This window comes from Carcharhinus amblyrhynchos, chromosome 23 (genome assembly GCF_965287045.1).
Source record: "Carcharhinus amblyrhynchos chromosome 23, sCarAmb.v2.hapA, whole genome shotgun sequence".
Lineage (NCBI taxonomy): Eukaryota > Metazoa > Chordata > Chondrichthyes > Carcharhiniformes > Carcharhinidae > Carcharhinus > Carcharhinus amblyrhynchos.
Window position 1 is genome coordinate 3,931,570 of NC_137346.1, and position 13,296 is coordinate 3,944,865.

The 13,296-nt window shown below is 40.7% G+C and overlaps 1 protein-coding gene across 2 annotated transcripts in view; it reads right to left on the reverse strand.

Moving 5' to 3' along the window:
- The window catches only part of LOC145357371 (protein FAM222B-like), a 47,201-nt gene that overhangs the window by 33,171 nt on the left and 734 nt on the right, over positions 1–13,296 (reverse strand). Inside the window, exon 1 of one of the 2 annotated variants that reach the window (XM_080210678.1) lies at positions 13,018–13,168. The exons of the other annotated variant lie outside the window; for it this stretch is intronic. The gene's annotated coding sequence lies outside the window, so the exon portion shown is untranslated. Of the gene's footprint in view, positions 1–13,017; positions 13,169–13,296 lie in introns of those variants that run through there. 2 annotated transcript variants of the gene reach the window in all.

A 13,296-nucleotide genomic window follows, 5' to 3' on the forward strand; every position in this document is an offset into this window, starting at 1 on the left:
AATAGAAAAATTATTGGGGTCAGGTCTGGCTTCAAAGTATACCTTGAGGTTTCTGATCTGGCACCCCAACATGGGGAACATGACAGTTCATAAACAGCAATGTCATGATGCCCAAATAATCTGTTCATTTTGTGGAACTAGTTAATATTACATGTTGGCCTCAGGGCAACATTCTTGCTCTTCTTTGGAATGGTGTCCTGGGATCATTTACATTCAATTGTAAGGGCAGACAAGTCCACAGATGCACATCTCACCAGCAGCACATCCTCGGCTTTACCAGCTAGATTACAGCCTCTGCAATAGGACCTTCTGACTTGAAAGGTGAAAGTGCTATCCACTGAGCCACAGTGGGATTGTTGTAACATCACTGTCACAGGATTGCAGTGGTTCAGAGAAAAGCCCTTCAGAGGACACCCAGGAATGGGCAGAGACAACCACGTCAGGGCCACATACAGTTGGGAGAGAATTAAAATCTCATTCTCGTTGGATGTTCTTTAGAGTAGAGAGAAAGAAAGAGGGGAAGGGATATAAAGTTGTTGGCTGAAAAGTTAGTATTCATAACTGAAGTTTGCTCTCATTCTCTCTCCTCTTCTGCTTGCAATTCATCAGTCAGCAGGAGACCTGAATTTCTGCCCAAGACAAAATGGTCACAGCTAAGATCTATTTAACAGAAGGATAAAGTAACTTTTCCTCATTTCGCTCAGAAGAATGAAGGGTGGCCTGAAGAACTCAGTCTATTTCATCTACCTTATATTTTTTTTTAAACGTTTAATTACAATGAACCTTACAACCCAGAACTGACATCTGCTTTGCAGCTTCATCCATTTTTGAAATCATTTTTGTACAAGGCTACCTTCCTTATATCTAACTTAAAACACAAAGGGCGTCACCTCACTGACAATGACCTTCCCATTATCTATATTTGAACAAAGCCTGTTGTACTGGTATATTTTCAACCCACCTACCATGTTGACAATATTCACTTCAAAGTTGAAAGATCCAAGCGTGCCTCATGGAGCTGACCCATTTTTCAGGGGATCATGTGCTATATTGTTTAATACCCTACAGCACCCAATACATAATACCTTCAACTCCTTTTACACCTCACTTCTGTTTCAAATTCTGGATTGAAAATACCAGTGTAACATGCCAAAGAACAACCTGTCATAACAATGCAGCAAAGGAAACAAAATAAGCCTAATAACTTTGGAATCAGGCCAGAACAAACTCTGGAAGATTAACAGTGCTGATGGGAATCAATTGTGTATGCAATGTTTTAAAAGCTGAACTGTCACACAGCTGGTGACCTACCTTCAATAAACCTAAATGGTACACTGCAATTCAACCAGCAAAATTACATTCAGTGTTGCTGCAAGTTTGAGGTGACCCAATATTACAGCCAGCAAAAGCATGAGATGTGGATTTGGAAATGGCAGCCCAAAAAAATCATTATCAGTTAGCAAATGTGAACAGTTCAAAACACGTTTGGTACTCAAACTGTTAGTCTGTTCTGTTTCAATTCAGTGATATGTAGAAGTAATGGAAGAAGGGTATAGCTGAAACTTGAGCAAATTAATCTCCACTACATTAAAGTTTATTTAAAAAAGTTTATTAGTCACAAGTAAGACTTACATTAACACTGCAATGAAGTTACTGTGAAATTCTCCTAATCGCCACAATCTGGTGCCTGTTTGGGTCAATGCACCTAACCAGCACATCTTTCAGAACGTGGGAGGACACCAGGGCACCTGGAGGAAACCCTCAGACCCAGGGAGAACATGCAAACACCACACAGTGACCCGAGGCCAGAATTGAACCCGGGTCCCTGACGCTGTGAGGCAGCAGTGCTAACTGTGCCACCATGCACTGTGTACTTCAAACAGCAGCATGCATTGCAAGTAGAGTGTTGACCAGCAGTTCCAATAATAGTTTCGGCAAAAATTACTAAAACCAAATTGAATATCGTATCGATTTAAAGAGGGAGAACAGGGGAAAAAGTCATTGATATATATGCAATGCAGCCTTATCAAAATAAAGCAGGAATCTGTACAATCTGACAACATTTGATATGATAAACAATTGTCAGCATTAATTAATGCCTTGTTGAATGTGGGTTTTCATTTTTGAAGTTTGTGGAGCAGGCAGCCAACCCTCTTGGGAGCTAGGTCCTCATTATAAATCTTAAAATTACTTGAATCTGTAATACCCAATGATAAAAATTGGTTACTTTTAATCAGCAAAAGAATCAAGGGTTATTGGGATAATGGGGGAAGTGGAGTCAGGGATTATCACATCAGATCAGTCATGATCTCACTGAATGGGGAAGCAGACTCAATGGGCTGAAAAGTCCACTTCTGCTCCCATGTCGTATGGGTCAGATTTCACTAATTTTGAAAACAGCATTTTTGCTAAGTTAAGAGAATGTTGTTGACACCAACATGTAGAAACATTGTTGATTCACTTGGTTCATATTGGGAAACATCAAGTTGTTTTGCACACAATTTACTTGTAGGTAATTTATAACCCATGTTGTTGAATGGAGATTGTATTTCAGCCAAATTTAGGTCATTGATTTATGAGTACTGCTCACATCCTGTTTGGATTTGACTGATATTATGCATCAGATGTTTGAAGTGAACATATCTCCAGTGACCTGGGCTGGATTTTGCCTGGGATTGTGATGCAGGAGCCAAAAACCCACATTAGTAAATTCATATTTAGTTCTACAGTTTCTCATTAGAAATCGGGACTGAGATTCATATGTCTATTGATATGCACAGGTGCTCAAGATAAACAGAGCCAATGTGACAAGATCAGTGCACCGTATCTTCTCCTTGCTACCCAAGGACTTGACCTGTACAAGACCAACAGCCTTACTTCAGAAGATATTTGGCATTTTATGTTTCAACATCCCCTCAAAGTCAGGACCAAACAGTTTCAGATAATGGGAGAATATTGATTAAAAATGTTTGTTTTTGGAAGTCACCTTGCAACCACTGCAAGTGAACCATACCCAATTTCCAAATGCTGCGTGAGGTCTTATTAATAACTAATTGAACACTCCTGTTATCCTGATGACAACGTGTAGCATTCCACTGGTAAGTGACAGGGCAGCAGGGAGGATTGAAGAAAGAAAAGGAGAAAAGAAGCCTTTAATTAAGTCCTTCTAAATATTGTCTCTTGCTGATTGACCGTAAATCACTTGGCCAACCGGAGGTTCTGCACATACTAACTATGCTGCCTTTTCCAGGACGCACAGTGGTCAACTAGCTACTGTGAGGGAAAAGATAAAAAATAAATAGATTCACTACCACAAATAACAATTTAACTGATTTAGTGCCACTCTCTCACATTGCAACATGATGGCCTGAGAAGGCTCATTTGTACAACCATAAGGTTCAGTCTCAGATCAACCACTAGCGATTCTAGAATTATTGGTGAGCCTCTCACAAATCTTAACTATTACACTCCCAGGTTGTTCAGATTTTCAGGTCACTTTAAAAATTAAAAACCTACTTGAAGAAATACATTAGTTGAGTGTACTAACAGATTTATAGTCTGCTCACTCCAGAATTAAACGTAGCCTCACGCCTTGCCTTTGCAGCAGATTTTGATTGAGAGTGCAAAAATAGTATTTGACATTGTTTTGCTCAGAATTAAAGCTGCTGCATTCATCTGGGATTTGGATTTCTCCTGCATGTTATGCTCCAAGGATGTACAAGTTGCCTGTGTTCCTGCAGTTTTGCTCCTGATATTTATTATGCTATCACACTGGCGCCATCACATGCCAATTTTTCCAATTCAAGTGACAGGTCGTTCACTCAAAATGAGAAGTCATCCAATTTCCCCATTTCTTTTGCCGTCTCTCCTCTCCCAACCCCTCCCTCAAAAGAGACAAGAAATAAAACTTGCACAAATTGACATGACATCAGGGATACCTGGTTAGTTTTGAACTCATCAGTAAACGAATGGATGGGGACGAAAACTCAAACATAGGCGCATCTAATTCATCCTGAACCATCCATCAGATTAATGGCCTTGTCATCAACTGAGGTGCTGTGGGCATGATACAGCACTATACATATATCATCCCATCATTTGCATTCCATTCTGCAGAGGACTGATGAAATTCCACTAACGTGCAGAAATGTACTTTTCAAATCAGTTCAGTACCTGGGGAACAGACAAGCACTGGTTCATTGAGCTGGAGCTCATGCTACTTTACATGATGAATTTAAATCAGGGAGACATCCTAGGGTGAAGGTGATGGAATATTCCACTGCGTTGGATATATTTATTAAATGCTATTTTACATTTTAAGTGCATTCTCAATTAATATATAGATGAAAACCAGACTTCTAACAATTAGCCCCAATTGTTGTGGATGGTATCAGAAATAGTGACTTCAAAATAGGCATAGGTTATACAAAGCTTGAGGGGATGCAGTCCGATATAACTCACTGGGAACAACGCATTCAAATCAGGTAACAGTTCCTGGGATTATGCTCTTCTACATCCTATTCTTACTTGTCCACACCATTTCCTTTACAAATGCCACATTTTTAATGATGTTATATAACATTCCTCAATACCAAGTCCACCTGGATTACATTGATTACTGGCTGTCCCAAGACAAACAGGGAGCGTGAGGGGTGTGTGTCTGTGGGCGGGGGAGGTTGTGATACATTCTGATTTAAGGGACATTCAGTTGAAGACCACAGACAGTAGCTTCATACCTTTAGCTCTTAAGCTAAGTGCACGCACCTAATGTCAAGACCTGCACAGAGCAAGATTACGACTGCAGCACATCATTAGGACAAAACTAACCTGCCTCAAAGCAATTTAAACCCAGGTCCCATTCTCCATGAATTCAGTTTCATAAATCACAGTACAATCTATACTCCTTGGTTACACCTCTTGGGAGCAAATAAAAGGCAAAAGGAGTGTTCACCAGCACTGGGTGATTTAATCACAGGGTCCATTCAGGCAAAAAACAGCCATGCATTCAAAACAGCATCAACACATGACCTAATTTGAGGTATGGCTGGCTTACAGACACCAATTTGGAACAGAGTAACCTACTTCAAATAGTGAGTGGGTAAGCCACATTTAGTTGGACCTGCCTGTCAAAATCTCAAAACTATTTCGCCAATTTAAACCTGCAAAAAAACATGCTGTAAACCTGTAGACAAATGTGCTGTGGAACACAATGAAACTAATACCAACTTCAAGGCAACAGCAGAGAGACTGTATACAAAACTATATTATTTCCCATGATTGAAAAATTAAAACTGTAAATCTCTAGTTTAGCCTTGCTCTTATGGTGAAGCCGTTTTATTTTTCCTGGAAGCATCATTGGAGAGAAGTTGGAGGTACGAGTGGAGGTGCAACTGTACACAAAGCCAACACACTGTACAAAGCGTGCAGTGATACAGCAGTCTAATCCATGTGTTTCCATTATGGCAAGGCTAATCTTCAAAAACAAAATCTCCAAAGGTTCAGTTTGTTACTCAAAAGTTTTAGAGGCTGGATGTTTTCAAATCAGCTTCAGGTTAATGCCCTGATGGAGACATGTCTTTGATCCTTTGTGGACTCTGGGTAATGATCTTACCTTATCCAGCAATGGTAAGCTGATGACCTACTTATTCAAAAATGTATGAATCTAATGTTTAACATGATAACCAGAAAATCATAAAATTATACAGTACAGCAAGCTATTCAGCCCATCATCCCTGTGTTGCTTCTTTAAAGAGCTCTTCAGTATTTATTCAATTTCCTTTTGAACCTGCACTTTAATCTGCTTCCACCATTCTTTCAGGTAGTGCATTCCTGATCATAACTTGCTGCACAAAAATACATTGGTTTTAACGCAGATTCAGCTGGAGTCACATCCAATGGCCAATAATGTATTTTTAGATATCCACTGCCTTTATCTTTTGAGAAAAGAATGCCAATAGGCCATTTAAATCAGCAGTGGAGATTGCCTGTGGGCAGGTGCTTATTAGAGATATTTGCAATTGCAACAGCTACAAATTACACTCACTTTTTGCACAATCCTTTGTTTTATTGTGAAAAATACAGATTTGAATGCTCAGAACAATTCCATGATGTTTTTTTCAAAAATGCTGAAAACGCAAGAGGTGTGACAAGATTGGAAAAGTGCGTGTTTCTGATGAACCCATCAAAATGGATGTTATTACAGACTTAGATCTTTTCTTTGACCTCCTCCTCTCCCCACCACCCCATCCCCCTGCATGTCTGTTCAGTCAGCAACTGGATTTCAGTAATTGCCATTACACAGTCAGGAATTATGGCACCCTATAATAGTTTCCCATTAATTTCTTCAAAAAAAACTTGAATAGCTGTTTATGGAATGAGATCAAGCCAGGCCCTGGGGACTTTACTCCATGAAGTGCAATGTATTTATTCTTAGTTTGCCATTTGTTTTGCATAATTACAACTACAGTTTGTGCTAGCAGTTAATTATACGTAATTAAACATTAGCCTGGATTTGCACCAAGTTGTCAGTGGCAACCAACCTGCCCTTGCTTGTAAAATGCAACAGAAATTCTTAATATTGCAGCACATCTAACAACGGCAAGCTGTGTTAATACCAGCTCTCCATCCATTTTCCTGTACTGCTATTCACAGCTGTATTTATGGTTCTACAGATATGAGGCTTTTTCTCACAAAGGTGCACTCTGCTTAACCTTAGTGCAGTTTAGGAAGGATAAGTGCAAATCATGTCAATTATAACACTCAACATGCAGTAAGATTTTCCGGCCCAAATGCTGCAATCTCCAGTTAAGTATCAGTTTTCAACTAGCCTTTGGAACCTCACTACTTCTCTCTCGTCCTTTAAGGCTCTGCTTAAAAACCAACACATTTGTCCAAGTTTTTGGTCATCCATCCTAATATCATATTATGTAGTCAAGTATCAAATTTCATAACGCTCCTGAACATTTTAGTATGTTAACAGTGCGATATAAATCATTCTTGCTATCCTTCCCATGTACTTAGATGGTCCTTATCAGGAAACTATTCTTGAATAGTATCTTTGAGGTGGACTGGGGAGTGCAAAAGAGCATAGCCAAATTCATTCCTAGTTACAAGCAAACACATTCCAAAGATCTTGAGATCATGATCCAAATATTGGAAATTTCTCCCCCAGCAATCAGGTTACTTACATCAATTCTGGCACATTCCCATTTTGGAATTAGGGATTGCAAAACACTTTCAGCAAGTATGCTATTGCACTGTTGGGGGCTAAGAGCATAAACCACAATTCTATGAAGTTGCACTAAAAAAAATCATATGGAACTTCATGCTGCAAAGTGCCACCAGCAGCCAATGCAGCAAATCTGTTCAAATAAGGTTGAATAAATTTGCCTAAACATTGAAAGATTGAAAGTGCAGGCTTTATACTGAAGAGTGTCAGTACAGTGGCTTATAAAGCAAAATGAACAACAGGTGAACAATATTTAAACAAGCATTTTAGACATTTCCTACTCCAGGAAATAATGCATGATTTTAGATCCAGGGCCTGTATGGGAATGCGTTGGAAGACTGTAGACACCAATTTATCCAGCTGTGCAGTCCACCTCCCTCCCCAGTGCAGTGTCAGGACGTTGACATCAGGGTGTGCTCCTTCCATCTTTTCCGCTTCCATTTAGTTTCAAGCAATTCACAGAGGTCGCATGTTTTGTTCCCAAATGCCCTGATCTCTTCCTGGACATCCTGGGCTCGTGCCCCACATTTTGAATAGTGATAAATTAAGCTCAATGCTCCTGGCTCCAAGTGACAGCCTATTTGAAAAGGATTTGGGATCCCAGTTATGATTTCTGCATTTTAATCTGAAACACTAGTTAATTATTAACAACTGCATAATCCAAGTATAGAACGGCTGGTGCACTAAATCACTTTTTATGCACTCTCAGGATGTAAGACTCCTGACCCAAGCAGAAAAAATTCCACTGTAAGAAAGATTTACTTGTAATATCAATTATTTTAATAGGTTTTCAGGAGAATTAAAGGGGCTAAAACAAAAGGAGTGCAAGTTTATTTTTTCCACACCCACTCACCACACCCTCCCCAACCACTGCTGATGTGGACGTTTTAAATAACTTAAAAATGAACTTCTATATAAAGGCACAATCAATCAGGATCACCTTCATTTCCCAGTGGTTAAAATCAGCTTGAGTTTGAGCAGGAGGCCTCTACTATTAGAACAGCTGCAATGTCAGAAACATGTCCATATTCATGACTAAACTCCTGCCAGACACTGTGGAAAGCAACAAATTAATTGAAGGAAATGAAGGCTTCTCCAATTACTCGATGATATTGGAAAAAGACTTCTGTGAAGATACCAAAATGGAGAGATTATAACAGGAAATATTGAACAGCTTGGGGCTCTTATCTCTGAAAAAGTGAAGGGATGACCAAATAGAGTGTTAACAGGGGAGACAGAATCTCCAAAACCAGGGGCCAAAACAAAAATGTCACGAATAGTCAGGAGAAGCACTTTTACCCAGAACAGCTAGAGGGGTTGAGACTGTTTTCTTTGTAGAAAAGAAGGCTGAGTGAAGACTTGATAGCGGTATTCCAGATTCTGAGGGGTATGAACAGAGTAAATAGAGAGAAACTGTTCCCACAAGAGAGCACAGATTCAAAGTAATTGAGAAAAGAGTAAAAGTGATGCAAGAAAACCCAGAGGGTGGGTGGGGTCTTGAATGATCTTCCTGAGGGGGTGGTGAAGGCCAGTTCAATTGAGCTATTTAAAAGGGAACTGGATTGCTATCTGAAAAGAATGAACGTGCATAGTTACAGTGAAGGCAGGAGAGTGAGATCAAGTGGAGTGCTCTTTCAGAAAGCCAGCGCAGACATGATTGGCCTCCTTCTCCACTGTAAAGATTCTGAGAATGCAAAACTCTGACCCACAAGAAGAAGAGACAGATAATAAACATTTAAAGGGAAATTAAATAAGTACAGGAGAGATAGGGAGAGATGAAGTAGGATGATTGGGGGGAGGGTGCTGTGGAGTATAAGTCAATTGGACAGAATGTTCTAAATTCTGCCATGATGGTGGGTTCAATGCCTTTGAGTAAGGGACATCTTTGTGTCCAACCAAATAAATGAAAGCAAATTAACTTGGGGACAACTCCCTTAAAGAGGAGGAACCAACGAAGCAAAAAGGCAAAGCAGGAAAGAAATTTAAAACATGAAATTAAAATGTGATTATGGGGTCAATAATACACCTCAGTTCCTGTGGTGCACAGTGTGCATGGAAGGCATCAATTGTGCCTTTGGACACCGCACGCTCCCTCTCCAGGAACATCCAGCCGCGAATATAGCTGTAGTAGACGGGCAGTCTGGTTGGACAACGCCCTCGCCCGCTGCCTGAACATGTAGATGGCATGCCTTGTCAGGCCCAGGTTCACGAAGTCCTCCTCCTTCCCCGCCCCCTTCTGCACTAGGTGTCTGTAGATCAGGAGCATGTGACTGAAGTGCAAACAAAACATCAACAAAAGATTTTGAGGAAACTGAAAAGGTTGTGCAGCTTATGACACTGAACATAGACATGGGCCACGGACTCCACAAGGTTGCAAAAAGGGCACATCTGGGAGCCCGTGAACTGGTGCAACCTACAATTATACGGTACTGCTGCATGTAGCACCCTTCAGCCCATGTCCTCGAGATGGGGGGGGGGGGGGGAGAGAGAGAGAAAATCTCTCCATAGGGGGACCTCTGCCGCCCTGCAACAAGGCCTGCCAAAGTGTATCTGGGCAACAGGTGAGGACACCGTAATAGAAGGTGTGCAGCAGCAGCCTGTACAGGAAACGCCTCTGTGACATAGCAAAGAACATGGAGGGCATTTCTACGAGGCAGCTCAAGGTGTGGGGCACCTTACTTGGGCAGGGGGGAAATCTAGCTTTAGGGCCAATGTGAGATTTGCCTTCGAGTTAGGGAAGCAGGCAGGGAATAAGAGCACTGCAGTTTCTGGTTGCTTTCCAGTGACCCCCACTAAAGCATGTGTTGAGTGGACTGGATCATAAATGACTGTTTCTTGTGTCCCCCAAACAGCTGAGCAGTACAATGATAAAGTGGGCTGATCAGAAGCCAAGATATAGATAGTTGAGGGCTAGACATTAAACTCAATTAGGCAATACCTACCTGCATGCTATGATGGAAATAGGTGTTCTGAAAAGAAGAGATTAAATAGGTTCAGAGGTTGGGACTTTGCATAAGTAACCAGAACCCAGCACCTTCCATATAATGTATAAGGGAAATAAATAGGATGAAAAATGTTTTCATTCAGTAATGATTAAACAGAGCCTGCATTTAGTTTTGAATTGCAATCATCTGATTTAGAATTTCAATGAACTTCATATCCAAGTGCAACATCTCAGCAAACTGGCATTTATCAAGATTTAACTTGATAGCAATGGGTCCAGGGCTCATTTAGTAACAAGATTCAAATCATAAATACTCGCCACAAATGCAAGTCCACACATTTAAATTGGTTAGATCGACCTCTGGTTCAGATGCCAGATTAAGCTCAATCTTAATAAATGCCAATTTTCCCAGGGGATGGGGGAGGATGTGCATTATGGTTGATGTAGATTTTGTAAAGGTTGAGCACGGGAAAAGATTGGATCAGTGCCAAACCAGCATGACATTATGGTGCAATATTCCAATTTCAGCATTCCTTTCCCACCATCCAGGGGAAAGGCTAATGAGGGAGAAGAAAATGTCAATTCAATATGACTAGTCCTTTTAAAAACATAAAAGTTAGTTTCTCATAAGAGCACTTGACCAATAGCTTCAGAACAATTTTATTGCCCAGGCATTCCCAACTTCAGTTCCCAAATGTCAAACTTGTCAACTCAAAGCTGGCTTCCAACTCCAGGGTGGAATCACAACACTCTGGTATTCTGTCAGTAATAACTCTTAAAGCACAAGAGGCAGCAAGATGTGACTGCTGTATAATCAAATTTCAATATAATGATGCGTTGGCAAACTAAGTGCATCTTACCAGTCGCATCATCTTCTTCCTTGCGGCACTGCCGCAAATAGCTGGGGGAATTAGTAAACTGTCAACAGTCATTATCTTTTTTGCAGTTAAATTCTGGAATTCAACTGCAAAATTCCACTAGTACTCACGTATGTTCGAAACATACAGCACATTTTGCTCCATTACCTCTCTCAGAACTGGAAATGCTGTTGCAGCAACATGAGACTTTTAATTAGTCAACTATACAACATGGCTGGCATAGACTTTTCCCAACTAGGAAACCATCAGCCTCCAGCATAGATCAAAATTTTCAAGCACTTGTTTATTCAGCTTACTTTAAAAGCCAGACCCCAAGTAAACATCCCTTAAGTCATATATTGAAAGCTTGAAGCTAAACAGGTGTTTTGGGAATAAATTATACCCCATTATACAAAGGAAAAAATATAGATGTACAGCATGAAATGAGTTTTCAAAACCAATGTCTAAATACCAGGGTTCTTTTTAAAAAAAGGCCAGCCACATGGGAACAATTAGAAAACATTTACGTAAAATCCAACTCCCTAGAAAATTACTGTCCTCTCGCTTTAATTATGCCAATTAGTTAAATGTGCTAGCAGTTAGAAAAAGTAGTTTTAGTGCAATATGTTTTTTTTAAACGTCAACATAATTATAAGACAAGTCAACCAAAACACTTACAGCCTGCACTGAAAACTATATTACAGCTTAAATTTTAAGTACATGGTTTGGACATCTGAAGACCTCACAATTGCTGTGCAGCAAGGCTTAAATGTGAGCAAGTCGCCTGCATTACCCGGCGTCAAAGTGTAAACGACATCTTGAGGATTAAACTGATCGAGATGAAATTTGCCTAGCAACCGATTCATTAAAAGCCGGGTTCAGAAACAGGCCAGCAATCCATTCTCTTATCTCTCCCGAAAGAGATAACACAGTCTCCATCTACTCACAATGAGCAGTTTCTGCAGGAACTTCATGCTCATGTCAACGAACCCCCATCCATTAAATAAAGTAAAAATAATCCCAGTTGTGTGTCATTTCCATGTGTTGTTCTCCTTGAGCACTGGGGTGGGGGGAACGACCACACAGTGGAAGTACAATAACGTCGCACGGCCAAAATTAATTGTTATTCTCTGGGGATGCAGTGGGTGGTGAGGGGGGGGGGGGGCGTTGGAACAGACAGAAAGAAAGAGGAAGAGATATCTAATGACAACTGCTGCCGTCCTGCGCAAATGATTAGTCACGCTGGATTCCCAGCTAATCAATTCGAGATAAACTGGTTTTAAAAACAGTACGAGCAGGGGAAATGCCTTTGTAACAATGGCGTACTGTAAAGATTGCAGATTGCCTCGACTGATTAAACCGTGCATCAGCCACAAGGTTATGCCACCGCCTAACACCACAATCCCTCATGATGGGAGATGAAAAGGAGCTGGCAATTCAAATCAAGCTGCGATTTTCTCTCTCTCTCTCTCCCCCCCCCGTCTGTCCTCCCTCTCCCCCCACATTAATCTTCATGTGACACGGACAGACGGCTCTGGTTTAATAAAGATTTGCAGAGCGGACAACCAACCCTCCCCTTGAAATACTGCATTTTAAATAGCGTTCTTTGAAGCTGCCCTTGTATGTGAATGTATTAAAGAAAAAGGCTTGACATCAGAGAAAAAATTTTCACACACACACACAAAGCCAGACTGACGCCTCAGAGCCTGTATGTTTAAGATTAATTTAGTCCCTCACTTCTGTAACAAAAATTACCTCAAGAAGTTTTATTTTCCCCCCTACAAAAAGTTAACTTTAGCACTTCTTGTTGGCATAATATTTTCTTTTTAAAATGACAGTAGCCACTGCAGCCAGCTTGTCATGGGCACCAATCTCACTTCATGGAGTTTATAAAAATCAAATTTAAAACAAAAATAAAATATTGGATTGATGAATGAAAATTTTCAGACATTTAAAAAGTTAAATAGACACAACCGGTGGATTCTTACTCTTAAATATTCGCTGCAAAGGGCTGCAACCTCCACACGACAAGGCCGGCGGCGTTTGCTTGGCATCGTTTACGGCATTATTTACAAAAAAAAATCCTTCCGATCATAAAAATGCAATTCAGTGACTTTTGTGAGGAAAAAAAAGCAGGAAAAAAAGCCAGAGCTCCCGACCCAACTCCCTGCCGGAAGTCAGGCAGCAGCTGGCGTGATTGACAGCAGCAGCTGACCAATGGGGGACCCGCCTGTGCGGTAACGTCCCGCCCATTGAGGGCACAATAA